At 35.8% G+C, this 15,849-nt stretch overlaps 1 protein-coding gene across 1 annotated transcript in view; it reads right to left on the bottom strand.

The window, feature by feature from the left end:
• Positions 1-15,849, bottom strand: part of cacna1g (calcium channel, voltage-dependent, T type, alpha 1G subunit) — a 403,764-nt gene that overhangs the window by 317,670 nt on the left and 70,245 nt on the right. The window lies entirely within an intron of this gene.

The raw sequence follows: 15,849 nt of genomic DNA, 5'->3' as shown, positions 1-15,849 counted from the left end.
ATGAAGCAATTTTGATTTGTTTTCTGCATTAAGTTAACTGCATATTAAAAGACTCCCAATCCCCAAACTTTTGAACATTAGTATATACTTATAAATCTGCGAAGCAAAATATGAAACGAAGGGCAGAAATTCTGTTGGCCAAGCCCCATCCACCCACCGCCACACCCCAACAGTCTCCTAGTATTCAGAGATCCACTTGACCAGCACCTCTGCCAAAGATGTTTGATGGAAGAATGCAGAACAGCCTCAAAAGAGAAGGAAAGTGCTGGAATGTTCGCCCAGAGCGTCCGCTTGCACTCTGATGTAAGAAAGGAATGGGATGTGAGCTATACGCGATAAACAACTCACAGCTCTATTTCTCATCTGCCCAAACCACTTTGCCTCTAAATCACACCAAAACAAATAGTGACATGTCACTGGTCTAAACACTACGAGAAACACTCTGACTTTGGCAAAGCTTTAGCTACATCTGTGCAACTTAGTTGGTTAGAGACGAGAGATTGACGCCAGACTTATTACATCCCTCACATTAAAAACACCACTGGGGGCTTTTTATGCCAGACGTCTTAATATTAGCTCAATCACGTTCTGCTGAATGCTGGATCTCGGTATGAGAGACTTTCATCTCGTCATCGCTGGTCATTTCATTGGCAGATGTTTGTTAATTTCTGCAGCAAACCCCATCAGTGGTGTCCACATGTTTTAAGCATGACTCGGAGGACGTTTAGGGTGAATCCTGGGAGAAAATGAGGTAACATCTCCAAGAATTCCTTTCTAGACTTTGTGGCTCCGAGTGAAATGATCCTGACAAACAAAGAGTGCTTTGGTGCAAGAAATAACATCCAGTGGCTTTGCTTTTCTGGCAAACAATCTCTACAGCTTTTTAGCTACACTAATTCACTCAGCATGCCTGAATTAACCTTTTCAACCAACAGGGATCAAAAAAAAAAGAAAGAAAGATAGAATTCCTATAGTTTCTGATTTCACTCTGCGATATGTAAGGTTGCTCTCTCTCCAACATCCTCAGATGCAGTGAAAGGTACTAATCAAGTTGTCCATGTGTGATTTTAAACACTTCCTCACCCACACATCCTCTACACTTCAGCTTCCTCCATCTACCTACCTAAAAGGAAGAGACTCTTCTGTCAAAGTCGTGAGATGCCGCCTTAAAATACCCCCAACCATCTAGCACAGTGGCAGCCTATTCATAAAATATACCATACGCATATATGATTTATCATTTGACCCTAAAATCAAGGAACCAGGCATGTAACCATTACTCAAATGCCAGATAAGTACATGACGACAGCTTTTCAGTTTTCTGCATGCATTCCGAATCAAACAGACAAGAAAGGTTATTGTAGCTGACAGTTGAAAATTATTGCGCTAGTATTGAACTAGTTGGCTGAATTTGTCAGAATTTGTTATTTTGCTGTGTGTGTGCGTGTGTGTTTTTTTTTTTTTTTCTCGCTGCAAGGATGGAGGCGTATAAACGTACTGAGAAATCCAATATCAGTTTTTCAGTGGAACCTCGTTGCCTTCCAGCAAATTAGTACACATCTCACTTAGGGGAGCCTGTAATACACAGCACAGAAACTGCTCTGCTGTAAACTTGGTTATGTTCCATAAGAAACACACGAGGGGATTTGTTTAAACTCTGGATCACTTCTGTGATGCAGCGTGAGCAATTAAAAAGAAGAACCACATCATAAAGTGCTTGAAATAAAGTTTAAATTAAAAAAATAAAATAAAATAAAAATATCAGAAAGACTTAGAGGTCCATGTGGCATGGTGTGGGGGAACAAAATGCTTTTTAATTAAATTTAATTGAATATAGGATGATTAGTTTAAACACCCCAGATTTTCAATTTTGTTTTTTTAAGATGCAAAAAGAAAGGCAACAAAAGCAATTAGATGAAAAATTTGACGAAAAAAAATCCAAAAAGTTTTGCAGTGTCAAAAATATAAAGAAAAGCAGCTAATTCTGAAGATGCTGTATGTTTTTGACTCTAAAAGCATAAAAATACCTAATATGTTTGCAGATATTTAAGAAACATGATAACGCCCAATCCCAATTCTATTATTGTAGCCCTACCTCTTTCCCTTGGCCCTTAAAACGAAGGTGAAGGGCTTCAAAATTTACCCCTTTCACTTTTCATTTTTAGCGTTTTTTATTTTAGCAATTTTTTTAACCATGACAGTAAAACATGAACTCAGTTATGTATAAATTGAATATATAATACATGTGCTTGTTTGTTGTAAAAAATTGTAATAATTAAAAATTTGTAATAATGACACAAAGCTGTGGCTGGTGTATTCTAGGAAATTTTCTTACCCCTTGGTTTCGAGTGTGGTCCTGAAAAATCTTCGTTCGAAGCAGTATCTACCCCTTGCCCTTAGCCCTATGCCTTCAAGCTAAACGGAATTGGGCGACCCCTACCCCTTCACGGCAATGCGCAAAACGAGGGGTAGGGTTAAGGGGAGGGGCTAAGGGGTAGAATTGGGGCTAAGTGAACATTCTTGTTGAGGTGATAGTGTTAACTACTTAGCCACTGTCCTGCCCTTCATAATATATATTTTAAAATAATAATAAAGATAAAAATAACGTTACAAAACAAATTTAATTAACATTGTATGTCAAGTCATGCCAATTGGGCGACACAGTGGCGCAGTGGGTAGCGCTGCATTTTCTTCCTCCACAGTCCAAAGACATGCGAAACAGGTGAATTGAATAAGCTAAATTGGCCTCACTGTATGTGTGGGTGTGAATGCAAGTGTGTTTGGGCTCTATTTTGATGATCCGTGCGCAAAGCGCAGGGCGCAAACACTTTCAGGGCGTGTCAGAATCCACATTCGCTTTTTAAGAAAGGAAAAATGTGCTTTATTCGCCATGGCGCATTATCTAAAAGGGTTGAGCTTATTTTCTTAATGAGTTATAGGTGTGTTTTGAGAATAAACCAATCAGAGTCTCATCTCCCATTCCCTTTAAGAGCCAGTTGCATTTGCTATTTACATGACATAAAGTAAGTTTAAGAGGAAAAACTGAGCACTTCACTAGCAGGAAAACGGTTAAACAGAGCATCTACCGCGCGAGAATGAGAGATAAGGCATCTAATAATCTACTTTCACTTTCGCTCTCGTGGATAGGGAAACCTTGTACACACAGATATACATTAGCCTATACATATTTTCAGTTGTTAAGACAAATTTTTGTTTCAAAACTATTTCTAAATTCAGTTCAAATTTCCAGCAAACAAATAAATGAACAATAATAATGAAGTGTGGTCAAAAACCTGAGTTATATCCAAATACACATGCTGTGCCCCATATGATCTGAAACATGACAGGTGGGCAAATCTAAGCTTGTTTTTAATAAAACAAATATATATATATATATATATATATATATATATATATATATATATATATATATATATATATATATATATATATATATATATATATATATATATATATATATATATATATATATAATAAATAATACTGCTAATAATAATAACATTATACAAAAGCAAATTGTTATGAATGAACTGAAAAAGCCACCCGAGATGAATAAGGCATGTTTTTATTTTCTTATTTATGTAGGCTGAAAAATAATATGTTTTGTAATATTTTAATCCTATATATATATATATATATATATATATATATATATATATATATATATATATATATATATATATATATATATATATATATGATATAATCCTTATTATATCCTATATGTATATCCTTAATATTTTAATGATTTTTCATTTGTAAAGATATTTGCTTATTGCTTTACATCTATGTGTATTAAGCAGTGTGTAAGCGAGGCACATAACTAACGCACTCTGCGCTCGACTTTAGACCGCCTTTGTTTTGGTCAATTGAAAAATCTATTATAGTTTTTCAAAATAGCAACGTGCCAACAATGCGCCTCAAAACACCTTCCTTTTTAGACCAGAATGCCTGTGGGCGCACATATGACCGCAAATGCATTTGCTATTTAAACAGCGTGGCGGAAAACGTCAAAACGACTCTTGCGCCAAGCTGAAACTAGCAAATAACAATTGCGTTGCGCCTTGTGCAACATTGCGCCGGGTGTATGATAGGGCCCTGTATGGGTGTTGTACTAGGTTGTGGCTGGATAGGCATCCGCTGCGTAAAACATATGCTGGATAAGTTGGAGGTTCATTCCGCTGTGCGACTCCTGATTAATGGACTTTAAGAGATTTAAGAGACTAAGTCAAAAAGAAAATGAATGAATGAAGGAAGGAAGGAAGGAAGTAAGGAAGGAAGGAAGGTCATACCAGGTCATATACTGTCATATAATGTGTTGGTCATATAATGTGTATAATGATAGTGTGTTAAGCAACTTTCAGGTTAGATCTTTCTCTGTCATTGTTTATTCTTAAGAGCCTCTCGTCACCATAAACTGTGAGGTGAAGAACAATCTGAACATTTAACAAAATCCCCTTTAGTAATTTATTAAGTCATACAGCTGAGTAATTCCTAAGATGTTAAGTATTATTTTATAGTTAACTATCTCTTGAAAAGAAAAGAGAAAAAAAACTTGCTGGAAATAATCAGAAAACCACAAATATTGTTAAATATTACATCAATAGCATAAATGCTTATAACTGAGTCTAGAAAATAATTGCAAAATGACATTTTAACAGTCAAAATAACTAAACATGGCAAATAAACCAAAATAAATTTAAAAAGTAATTATGTTTTAAATAGTCTAACCCTGTATGGCGGTCTGCTATTCCCTCAACTTTCACTGAGATAGCATGTAGTGGCAGAAACTCATTACCGCAGTGAAAAAGGATTTTGTGAAGGTTGAGGTAAAAAAAAAAAAAAAAAACAACAACAAAAACTAATCAATGTACCTCAGGTAACCTTGGCCGAAGAACAAGATGAACAGAAATATGGTCACCAGTGCTTTATGGAAAACATCCACAAGCATGTACAAGCTACAGTCTTATAATGAGCTACCTGCACCTGGGATTTCTCTGAAGAAAAGGAAACCACGGCAACCATTTTACAAAATAAAAAAAAAATTCTATAAAAATAGGACAACATGTAAACGAGGGCTGGGAGCAGCTCTCAAACCAGAGACCATTCAAAGACAAAGCACATATTATCAGTCTGTAATGAGACACGAGCAAAGCTACACTGAGCTACTCATTAGCTATTCAAAACGCAGCCAAATTAGCCCACACTGATTTATATTTATTTTGATTTGTAAGCCTTCGACAAAAGAAAAAAACAGCCACTTTAAACTGATGGACTACCACCGGTTAAATTCAATACCAGATCTGTTTTTCAAGATATTCTCCCAGCAAAAAGCCAAGTTGCTCGGTATAGCAGCTTTTGGTGTGCGTGGACAAACTGTGGCAATTAAGCAGGTCCATGACTCATACAAATACCCATACAAACACAATCGCACACACACACACACACACACACACACACACACACACACACACACACATGTTAGCAAACAGACAGACTTTCTGCCCCCCTTTAAAATAATCATGATCATTGCAAATAGAACAAGCTGAATTTTAAAATGTCACTGTTGTCTTATTTAATCACTTTAAAGCAAATACATTTAGTGGTCAGCAAACAATTTTCAGTCATAAATGGAGCCTAAAACCAGCTTGTAATTGATATGCCGCTTAGCAAGAAAAAAATAAGTATGTGATGTGGCCATGGCTCAATTATGATATTACATGATAATAATGAAATGGTACTTTGAAATGCAGCATGACAGCAAAAAATAAATAATTGGAGGTAGCAAAGGTAACTGTACTGTTAATAGACTGCATAATGAGAAAGACACATAACGTCACATTTAATAGGAGTCAAAGGGTTACAATCCTTTCCATAACTATTGCCGGGGGCGATAAACCCTTGAAAAATAAAAGGTGTGCAGAAATATGAGTAAACCTCAAAGTAATATAAGTATTATTATTAATAGGACTCCACAGTTTTCATCTTTATATGGCACTAATCTATTTTAGCTTTTAGCAGTAAGTGAATCAAAGCAAAAAATAAAGATTGAACATCATAATTATCTGACGTTTTCAGGTTAAATTCTTCATATGGTCTAACGACTTTTTTACATGAATGAATTCAATCCACTACTTGCCAGTTCTCCATCGCTTTTGTTTAACAATAGGATGAGTATTAATCTGTGAAGGATTACTTAAAAAAATAGAAAACATTAAATAGATTCAAGCATTATGCAATTAGCATCAACGTTTATTTTTGAATCTGGTAAAGAGTTATACCAAGGTTCCTTTAATGGAAAGTAATTTCACTCGGCGGCCAGTTGAAACGCCTCTCGGGCAGATTGCTCAAGCATTCTATCTGAATGAGGAGATATCAAATTCTCCAAAAGTGTTTGCCAACTTACGATTAAATTATATTTGGAATCACCAGTAAAATTAAACAACATCTGTCTCATAAGTTTCATTTCAAAATCTGCATATTTTCCCAAGCTAATGCACATGTAAACTGGAAAGAAACAAGATCACAACACCAACCTCATTTATGGCCAGTCAACACATTATCATCCTCTGAATAATGATTGCCTGGTTGCACTGGTTTTCTGAAGTAATTCACAACTTGATGGCAAATCTCATACAGAAATGACAGTGACTCTTTGCAGGGTCGGCGCGTCCATAGAAGCGACCTAGGTGGCCGCCTAGGGCGGAAGAATAGAGAGGGAGGCGTCCCTGACACTACCCTCACCTCTCGCGCCCTCAGTTATATCTGTGTCTAGGGGGGCAGAATAGAGAGGGCGGCATCTGCGACACTACCCTCATCACCCGCGCCCTCAGTTATATCCGCGTCTAGGTTGGCAGAATAGAGAGGGCGGCGTCCGTGACACTACCCTTACCACCCGCTCCCTCAGTTTTATCCGCATCTAGGGGGCAGAAAAGAGAGGGCGGCATCCGCAACAGCTCCCTCGCCCCCATCATCCCCCCTTTCACTTTAGGGTTGTGGGCGGCGTGACCGTCCTTTGCCTAGAGCGGCAGTTTAGCTTGCTCCGGCCCCGACTCTTTGTTTACAAGTTTGTGGGTGTTTGAGTAATTGCTGCCATGTGATCTGCATTTGACAGGATGGATTGTACCTTACGTTTCATTTAAAAGTGCAGATGTCAAGCTTTATTTTGATATATTTCAATTCTGCAAAGTTCTTAAACGCAAAATAATTGCAAAAAATGTAAACAATCTCATAAAACATCCAATTCCAAACCATATAATCAAATTATAGTTATTTCAGTTTGCAATTATATGTTTTACATGACTTGAAGACGTTGGATATGCAGTGCACGTGATGTATTTGAGTGTCTCTTGAAAAATGACGTCTCACCTGCGCCCTCACAATCATTACATTACATGGAAGGGTGGGGGGAGGGGGACTGCTTTGCAGCATGTGCAGTAAACAGATGCAGATGAAGTGCGAGAGATTTACATGTGAAGTAGAGGCAAATGCCTGGTATGTATGCCTTGTATCATGATCTGCACCGAATTGATAAACGATTTCGCTTAACTCTTTCTCTGTTGTTAACAATTCACGGCAATCTTTGCTTTAGGTGTATTACGGTAGTAATAATTTATATATATTTTTCATTTAAAAAATTTTCAGCAAATTTCTGGGAATAACCACTACAAAATCTGTCAATGTTATTGCAAAAAACTCCCAAATCGTGAAAACTTAAGGGGTCTGTAAAGTCTTTGGTTATACTTTATTTCAAAGCTTCACCAATGTATTCAAAGGCAGAGTATGAAAATTTCACCACTAGAGGGCACATATTCAAAACAAACATGGAATAATAGGAGTTGTCATCTTCGTTACATCCTATGGGACTCCTGCAGAAATTGTGTTCACTGATGACCTAAAGTGCACATTCTTATAAGAGTAAGGAGTTTTTTTGTTTTTTATGATCATGTGGGAAAGAAGCAGTACTGTTTTATCCCAATAAATACATTTGAACATCCTGTTATAATTCTGTTCTATACAGTCTAATAAAACACACAACATATTAATGCATTCTAGCAAGCACTATTCAAGCAGTTTATGGAAATTTTAAAGTACATTTTTCATAGTACTCTAAAAACACTACAGTAATACCACAGTATGGTTTTTTTCCCTGTGGCCCTTCTTTATAAATCAGTTCAGTCAGCAGATGGGTTTTCTTAGTTTTACAAGCAGATCTGGCCAACAGAAAGACAGACAGAGAAAAGATCAGACACATAACTAGGCATAAGACCCTACAGCTCCACATTAATCAACATGTAGACCACTCATCTATTCATCATTCCAGTGATAAAACATCCACTGAACAGAATCAACCGAGACTGCAGTCAGAAGCACTGAGACACTAGAAGACAATGGTTCGTGCCAAAACAGGGACGGCTCAGGAAGCACCATCTTTGCGCTATTAAGTTTTACTGCTGCACTTCATATAGTCATAGAGCCTGTGATGTAACTAGACACCCTATAAAAGAAACTACCTTACAGAGTTCCTGTCAGATTCTTCTCTCTGGACAACCTTGAATGTTAAGGAATTAAAATTAAAAACTTTAAGAAACACTCAAAATTATAATAAATTCTGAGATTTTCAAAGCATTTAAGAGTTAAGGCCTAAGCTGTATAACTGGCTAAAAACTACAGACTCTATAACTGCAGATTCACAGATTCAAAATCTTTTTTAGTGTACACTTTGCTATAAAAGGCATATTCATACCAATAGTGATAACTATATAGATATCTACTGCCATTAACTATATTAGTAGTCACACCAATGCATGATACAGTTCTAGGCCCAGTGAAACATGAAAGCACTTCTGAGGCCAAGACATCCCTCAGTTATAAGGTTAAAGAAACCCTCAGTAAAAGTTGAACTGCACCAAAAAAAAAAAAAAAAAAACCTAAGGGTCAACTTAAGGGCACCTATGATGAAAATCATATTTTGCAAGCTGTTTTGACAGAACTGTGTAGGTATAGTGTGCCCACGGTCACATTGGAGTAATATAAAGAAAACAAAAATCTCTTTTTTTATTTTCCTGATCTTAAAATAGAATCTAAATTTCTCCAATTTTGAGGCCGACCGTAACGTGACGTAGGAGTGCGGTTTCCCTGCCCATCAAATTAATTGAAAGTCGTGTATTAACATGTCTCTGTAGTAACATGTATAATCATATACACAAAACAGGACATGCACAAAGAAACTCGGATGAAACGATCTGTTCAGCTCTCTGTGATCCTCAGTCATCCTCAAATGTACATGGTGCAAACAAAAACGGTAAAAAGCTAAACGCACGCGCTGTCTGTGTGTGTCTGTGTGTGCATGAAATTTGTGACGACATTGTGTGTGACTCATCGAAGCAAAAAGACTTGAATTAACTCCACAACAAATACATCAAATAATCATTAGAAAAGTTTTTACTGTAGTATTTCCCACAAACGTTACATGAGATCTGCTTCCTTCATGTCTGTTACTGTGCTGCTTATCTGACGCAGCTGAGGCAGGGATTGAGGCACACTCTGAAGGCACAGGCAGCAAAAATGTTCCCCCCATGTTTGTGAAGGTTTCTTCTGGATGCTCTGGTTACCCCCACAGTCAAAAGTAGTGTATATGTGTGAAAGTGAGATTGTATGGGAGTTTACCAGTACTGGGTTGCAGCTGGAAGGGTATCCACTGTGTAAAACATATGCTGGACAAGTTGGCGGTTCATTCAGCCGTGGCGACCCCTAATAAATGAAGGGACTAAGCAAAATGAAATTATCTAAATGAATTGTCTTACATTCTACAGTATGTTCAGTTTGTTTTATTTAATTTTTTTTTATTTTTTCTGTTATGTTTATAGCAAGACATAATATTACTGTGGTTTTAGTAAAGGTTTGCTTTGAGGTCCGTTACGTTCTGTTTACTGTGAGACACAGTAACCATAGCAACCACAGTGCTCATTGCCATATGTTGTCAGAAACTACAGTGAAATGCTTAGTAAAGTCACTTGGGTAAGTGGGATGGTAAGATGTTTGCTGCGAAGCTCCCAATGAAATCCCTTGCCTCAGGGACATTGTCCCCCCTCAGGGATACCCCTAGGTCAAATTACTTAAGGTCTTTCATGCAATTGCGCTCTGTTTGTTACATTTGCATGTGCAGTTTTTGTGGTCTGCTGCTTTAAATGCTTGTGCATTAAAAGAAGAATGGCTTCTAATTAGCCGTCAATGATTCATTGTTCAACAACATGTCATTATTTGACCATTTGCTGAAGCGGTGAATTTAAGCTAATAATGCTATAAATGTTCCGTTTCTTGCCTAGACGTATAATTTCACTTCATGAGACCTCAATGCATCATGGGATTTAATTCTTGTTTTGCCTGTACTTGTTTTTTGACTCTCAAAGTGACTTGCATTTTAGGACCCACCATAGACCCTGGTTTCAGCTGAAAATCTTTTTTGATGCTCTTCTGAAGCAGGATTTTTTAACTATCCCTTTAATGGTCTACCACAGAGTGTGCACCAATTCAGACTTTGTAAAAGAGCACACGAATGGACAAATTCAAAAGAAAAAAGAAAACTTAAAATGATAAATGGAACACCCTACAATTTCACAAATGTCACAGGCCACTGCAAAAGAACAGAACAGAACTAAAAGTCCACACCAAGTGCTCTACTTTAGAAATTGCATTTATGTGAGATTTCAAGTGAGCACTGCAGCGAATGATTCCTTATCACACAACGTCAGTGGCTGGTCCTGTATCTGAGGAGGAGCAGCTTGTGTTCTCAGTAGCCCTTTTTTCACATCCTCCAACATTTGAGGAGAAAAGAAGCACTGACTCGAGGGAGGCAAACAGAGGAATGAGCAGAGAGAAAGAACAAGGCGAAATGAAAGTGAGAGAGCAGAGGGGAAGAGTGCCAGAACAGACTAACTTCTTTTGATCTGCAACTGGGAGATCTCAGAGCTCCGGCTCTAAATGCAGGGAGTCAGGCTTTAATTTCTCTGATTATTTCAGAGGTCCGTTTTGGTTCTGATAAGAAGGTGGCAGACAACATGATGTAAGTTCTGGAAAGATACAGAGAAATAATTAAATAACACCCGCTGATGATATAAATGTTAATTTAGTATTTGCTATGATGGTATCTTTGGCTACATTATCAAAAAAAAAAGTTTCTAAAAAGGTCTCAAAGCAACAGGAGGGCATCATTCCTTTCTAATGTTGTCACACACGACTCCCATTTTCACACATAATACAGCTTTTTTAATCTAAAAGACAATTAAAAAACATGTAATAAAACAGCTTTTATAGATTCAAACATTTAAATGTGAATTACAAATAAGGATCTCTTAACTGATTTAACAGGAATCATTTCCAAGCAATTGTTTAGAAATACTGTTTTTAAATAATGAAAAATAGTATATTTTAATCATCACCACCACCACTTATTTTATAGGTGTTATGATCACCAGCAATCTAGCGGCTGCAGATAGCCAGGAAACACACAGTTCGCTGGAGAACTACAAATCCGCCACATTATTGACTACAATTCCATTCAAGTTCTGGTGAGAAGCACACACACAGCCAGAGGATCATTACAAACTGAGTTTAAATACTACGCACACGACCTTAAAAAAATACGATACACTTTAGGAGGCTGTACTGATATGTTTTTTCTCACCTGGCAACCTGTTTTAGATCACGTAAAAAAGATGGACCCCTCAGTCATTTTAGAAGAGTAGAACCTTTCCTTGTTTGTTTGTTGTTGTTGTTTTTTTTTTTTTTCCCTCTTCAATTTTTTGTATTTTCTTTTTTTCCCCTTATTTATGAGAGTAACATATGCTTTACTTATTATTACTATTTATTTGTATTTTTTCTTAATATTATTTATATTTTTTTTCTAGAACCTAAATGTATGTGCGACAGGTTTTGTTTGTTTGTTGTGTAAAAAAAAAAAATAAAAAAATTGAAAAGCTATTTTGTAATGTATGTTTCATATCTAATATGTTCAATAAAAATACTTTTGGAAAAAAAAAATACTACGCACACACACATCTGGGCTGAGTCTTGTTCAGCTGTCAAGTAAAAATTACGACACGGTTTCCGTGCCATGTTAGACCCTTGCTTTGTTTTGTTTACTCCTGTGTGCTGCCTGCCTTTTGACCTTACGCCTGTTTATGACCACGACTCTAGATTTGCCTGTATACATCTGTTTGCTCCTGTGTTGACCGTTGCTTGCCTGACTATCCTGTTAATAAAACCTGCATTTGGATTAGCACTCCATTGTCAGCGTCTCCATAGTGACAATAGTATTATCCCTCATTTTTAGATATTTTCAAGTATAGCTCAGAATAAGTGTGTTTTATTTTTACATAAACATTTATATTTTTTCACAAGTTATTTGACAAAAGTCAAGCAGACACTTGCATTCAGTGTTTCCTATCAGGGCTTGATATTACTTTTTTGATCACCAGCCACTTTCACACATACAGGCCTTTTAGGAAAATTGCCAGTAATTTTATTTCACATGACTTTTCAGGGCTCAACCCTAAGGATTGACCAATTTTTTCTCTAGCCACACCAAATATTTAACACTTTTTTTAAAATCTATCATTCTTAGGCCAAAATAACTGTAAGCGAAAGAAAGCAGATGAAAAACATACCATGTGCGATAATAAAAGGATGATCGTGTGAAAGGTTAAAGTGAAAGCAACATGGTGCTTACAAGAAGGCCTTTAAAAAAATCTGAAGCTCTTGAAACTGTGGGTGGATTGTGGTCGAAAAGCGTTGCACGTGATCCTTCTCTCATTCGTAATTCACCTGCTTTCTCTTGCTCATTCTAACACAGTTATTATTGTCATCTCTCACACTGGCCCCTTATTGGGCAATCCTTACTGTTGAACTTTGCTCTTTAAGAAAAACTTCAATTTAAAAATCATCTTCAACCAGACAGTGACTAGTGGTAGTGACTGTCTAACCCGGCACAGCTGAAATCTACCCACATTTAGCAGGTTAGCGGGTTTTAATGTCAAGCCTATGTATTTACAACTGCTGTTGTAAACTTGATGCAGACACCAAAATGGGTTGTCTCATTTTAGACCCATAACTTTGACCCATTATCATTTTTAAACAATCTGTGACCAAGTATTTCACTAATTATAAAACAATGACATCAGCTACCAATAACACAAAAGCTCAGCAAATGCTAATGGCGATAACATTCATACAGAATAAGGAGACTTTAGACTTTAGTGTCTATAAATCTTAAGGAATTACATCATCTTAGCCACAAAATTGCTAATGCCGATGGTCCTGTGTACTGAAGCCCATTAGCATATCTCTGATCCAAATTCATGAGAAGCAGACCACAGAATTACAAAAGAATCAGTTAAAATGTTCTCAGTCAGACAGGTTTCCTCAAGATATCTCCTTTGCATGCTATTAAAAAACAACTCACTTTGATTAGATCAGAAAGTATTAACAATTACACAGCTTAGAAAGTCTTTACACACTTTATGCATGTCGCTGCCAATGAAAGAACTCAGGAAACATTTACGTCAGTCTCTAAACTCGAAGTGTTTGATAAAGATCTGAGCATTGCTGCAGTCATAGCATGTGAAGGCCAATACCATCATTATGACTGTAATATGTAGACAAGCTTAACCTAGCTGAAGTTTAAATGTCACCTTAAATTGTGGATACCATTACATCACCGACTGCATATGTGGTAAATGCATATAATGTATATCGTTCACAGAAACCTAAGTGCTCGGTCCACGCTTATAACTACAGCTTACAGAAACAGATGTCTCGCTTGGAGATAACACTCCATCATACTGTCCACCTCACACATGAGTTCCCTTCGATATTCAGGGTGTCCGGAGTGTTTACGTTAATGCAGAGTTATTTATAATTAGTCTTTGTCCTCTGTGATATGCAAGAACAGCGCTCTGTTGTTTTCATATAGCTGTGCAACTTCAGCCTACATTTTTGTGAAACCACAAAAAAAAAAAAAAAATCTTACATAAACATTTCGTAACCTTGGAATTATAAGGTTCTATCTGCATTCTTAATGAAGTTTTTTGCATTCAATAGCAAACAGTGTGTGTGTAACATTTTTTTTTTTAAATAAAAAGTCTTAAAATGTAAGCATCTTATAAAAAAACATTGCATAATGTAAATAAGTTGTAATTTAGTAAGAATATGTCAATAACTCAATTTTGACAAATGTCAGATAGAACTTTATAATTCTAAGGTGACGATTTTACTGCAGTTTTTAGGTAAAATGAATGCAACAGGGCAGTATGACAGCAATAACTTTTGTTCCATTTCACACTGATGATATTTACAAGGACAGTAAAGGATTAACTATTTTCTATTCCCTTATTGACCTTTTTTCTTTTTTTTTTTTGGAGTGGAGTCAGTTTACTGTGTAACTCAGTCTGTACGTTGTTGTACTTGTGGCACAGAGTGCTTGGGTTCGAATCTGGTGAAGCGCAGTTCCACAAAAAAAGATAGAAGCCCTTAGTAGAATCAAGTAGAATCAAGGTAAAACTATGTGGCCACGTTGCAATTTTCTTTTACTTTTGCCTTTAAAAACACTATTGGTTGGGTTTAGGGATGGGTTTATGTCAGTGGTTTGCTGGTCTGGGTGATCTGACAAGACTTCCTTTCTTATGTACATACTGTATAAAAGGACCTTATATGCTCAAATATGCTTTACTTTTGACTTCACACAATTAAATAAATGAATCAAATAGATTTTTTTTTAACATTTTAATTGTGTGTTAGCATGTTTAACAGCAGCAACTTTGACAGCCCAATAAAGTACTTCTGAAAAAGGGGACTTCAATGTCAAGCATTATTGGAAGGGGCTCAGTGTACAGGAGCTTTAGTGGCATCTCAGTTTCACTGCAGACACAAACATCAGGAGACCACCTGGAATTGAGACCACTAGCGTTCCACTTCATTAATTCATAATGATAGGGTCACCTTAACTCAATCAATGGATTCCCCATCCTATCAATATAGAGTGCTGGGGTTAGCAAGTTTCATGAAACTTAAAGAGGCTACTGTATAGTGTAAGTAAAAATCAGTAACCCTTGTTATTGGTGACACCGGTGGATATGAAGTAAATTGAAGCCAGTAACTACCTGCTTATTTTTGTACTCATGCAAACGAAAACGAAAAAGATAATTAACATGATTCAATGTCTAAATAAATTTAAAAAAAAATAAATAAATAATAATACTAATAAATAGAAACATTCATAATAAAAAAAAAAATAATAATAATAATAATTATTATTATTATTATTATGAATAATTATTATAAATAATAATAAATATATAATATTACATATTAATAATAATAATGATAATAATAATAATAATAATATCAATAACAACAATAATAATAATAATATTAATAATAATAATAATAATAATAATAATAATGATGATGATGATGATGATGATGATGATGATGATGATGATGATAATAATAATAATAATAATAATTGTAATGTATGGTGTATTATTATTATTATTATTAATAATATGATGATGATGATTATTATTATTATTATTATTATTATTATTATTATTATTATTGCAATTAAACTGTTACAAAAGCATGTAAACATCAACATGGACATGTTTAGACAATCTCTGTAATTTACCAACATGATGAGATAATGTACAGTAAATCATACTTTATATTTTAAAGCATATATGAGAATATAGACATCATTTTATTGTTTTACCAAAAATATTACAAATTGACAGGCTTCCATAGACACATAGGAAGTAGTTTTCTCTCTAA

The sequence above is a fragment of the Danio rerio genome, chromosome 12 (assembly GCF_049306965.1).
Source record: "Danio rerio strain Tuebingen ecotype United States chromosome 12, GRCz12tu, whole genome shotgun sequence".
NCBI lineage: Eukaryota > Metazoa > Chordata > Actinopteri > Cypriniformes > Danionidae > Danio > Danio rerio.
Note: the sequence above shows the minus strand (reverse complement) of the source record. Positions and strands in the feature narration are given on the sequence as shown.